The following is a 2,798-nucleotide window of genomic DNA, read 5'->3' on the forward strand; positions in this document are numbered from 1 at the left end:
GAGAGAGGAGAGAGGGAGGAGATAGAGGAGAGAGAGAGATCAGTAAGAGGGCTGAGAGAGGAGACAGGGGGGAGAGAGAGGAGAGATCAGTAAAGAGGGCTGAGAGAGCGATGGGGTGGGCACAGTGTACGACACACACTGTTAAGCTGCCAATGAGGCAACAGAGCTCTGGCTTTGGGGATTCTCTCTCTCTATTCTATCCTCTCACTCTATCTTATATATCCTCTTCTCTTTCTCTTCCTCTAAATCCCTCTCTTTTCCACTGTAGTGTCTTTCATCAGACTAAACCTGTTTCAGCTGTGGTACCTAACAACCCATTTCTCTCTTTCCATCCCTCTCTTAGATTGCAGTCCCATGAATCAAAGAGAAGACCCAGAAGAGACAGACCACAGTACAGTAGCCTGCTATTATTTCCCAGTTCTGCATACAGGTAGGACTGGTAAACAACTGTGAAAAGTTACTATGTTCAGCTCCATGTAAGAGTACTCCATTTTCATAACACGCACCATATTCCACCTTTATAATGAAATAAACAAGATGAGAAGAAGAATATGTGGAGATATGGTTACCTATAGATCATGTTATGACATCCTCTCTATGGAATATCACTGATATACATTACTGTAGACGTTAACCCTCTGGTAAGTACTGTAGATGCTGGTCTCCAATGCCTGTAGTACAGCCAGAGTTTTCAGTAATTTCACAGAGTTTTCAAACCCAAATACCCAACTGGCTAATACTTCTGGGAACGCCTGGCAAAGCAGACCCGACAGACCTGACGGGGGTTTGGGGGTTGTCAAGTCAATGGGAGAAGTGAAATATGTGTCCTTAGTTGTTCATTTTCTCAAAATCTAAGCTAAAACTATCATTACTCCAACCTTGTGAACGTGACAAACTGACATGTTTGTGTCTTTGATAAGATGGTCTGCACCCGCGCAGTTCGGCGCGACACGGACGTTAGACCCGATGACGTGTTTCTACGCATGAGCTATGCTAGCTAACATCGCCTACAAGCTGTTTCTAGACCTCTTCATTTAATAAATGATCCAGTAATATCTGCAGCACCACCAGACTGTCTGGCAGCCTGACCTTCATCTGGCCTTGACTACTCACAATGCAGAGTCTTTTTCAGGAAGGAGCATTGTATCAGCTCTGTGCTTTCAGGAGTAGACGTCCAAGTACACGTGTGTTTACTGAGCTGCATGTATGTATGTATGCATGTATGTATGTATGTATGTATGTATGTATGTATGTATGTATGTATGTATGTATGTATGTATGTATGTATGTATGTATGTATGTATGTATGTATGNTGTATGTATGTATGTATGTATGTATGTATGTATGTATGTATGTATGTATGTATGTATGTATGTATGTATGTATGTATGTATATGCCCTATAATTAACCCACAACGTTGCCCAGTGGGAGAGTCAAAGCAAGTACAGGTCAGAAAAATACATTAGCAAGAAGATATGACAGTATTCATCCCTTCATTACTATGCTGTGCTGAAATAAAGTCCATATCGAACAAGTTAAACATGCTGTTCATTCCTTACTCAGCGTTTCCTTCATTTGTGCTGCTTTTCCTTTCTGCCTTTCTTCCATCTCTATGTCCTGTGCTGAGGTGTTCATTTTGTTAAGCGTAAAATCCCAGATAAAGACAGCTATTAAAAGCCTGACTGGCTTCTGGTGAGAATAGGGGAAATGTGCTTGCTCTGCTGGGTTCAGGAGTAAATCCAGCTAGCTACTTTTAGCTGGTGAAGAGGCGATACCTTTTAGCAAGAGTCTGTAACGACATAAAATAAACAGGAGAATTACAACCCTCAGCTCCAAACTATTCAGTATTCTCCCAGTGTTGTAACTTCATCTTTTTTATAGTTTGTTTGTTTTTAGTCCTGAAAAGCTGCAGCCCAGACAGCCAAGCTGCTCCCCACTCTCTCTTCTCTCTCTCTCATTCCTCTCTCTCATCACCCTCTTTTGTGCATGTTTGTGGTTGAACCAAGGCCTTGTACCTCATCTTTCCCTAACTAGCCAGTTAATCAATCCTTTGTGGCCCTCAACCCTGTAACCCTTTTCAATCTCATGCCATTCTCAGTGTGTGTGTGTGTGTGTGAGGTCCGTTTGGGCCTCTTCTTCTAATGTATGGCTGACAGGACCGCTCCAAAGACCTCCTCTTTAACAAGGGATTCTGTCAGAATAGACCTATTCATCTAACTTCCTCCTTTCTCCACATTCACTGACCCATCGAATCCTCTAACCACACACATTTTCCCTCTAACAACACACACTTTCCTCTACACTGATTGTACTTGACCAAACAGGTGCAATAGTGAAGGAGAGAGGGGAGAGAACTCCTTTATTTCAGCCTTAATGGGTGGCTAATGCAGGCAGTCCCTCAGCAGCCGTTCACAGCACCTTATAGTATAAAAAAGGAGAGAGTGGCAGTCCTCAGCAGCCGTTCACAGCACCTTATAGTATAAAAGATAGGGTCAATAACCATAATGCACTAGGCTGACCCCTGACCTTTATTTACCACACAACACACACACACACACACACACACACACACACACACACACACACACACACACACACACACACACACACACACACACACACACACACACACACACACACACACACACAACACACACACACACACACACACACAACACACACACACACCACCACACACAAACACCACACACACCAACAACAACACCACACACACACACACCACACACACACACACACACACACACACACACACACCATCATCACAGCAGAATCTTG

This window comes from Salvelinus sp. IW2-2015, linkage group LG6.1, assembly GCF_002910315.2.
Source record: "Salvelinus sp. IW2-2015 linkage group LG6.1, ASM291031v2, whole genome shotgun sequence".
NCBI classification, from domain to species: Eukaryota; Metazoa; Chordata; class Actinopteri; order Salmoniformes; family Salmonidae; genus Salvelinus; species Salvelinus sp. IW2-2015.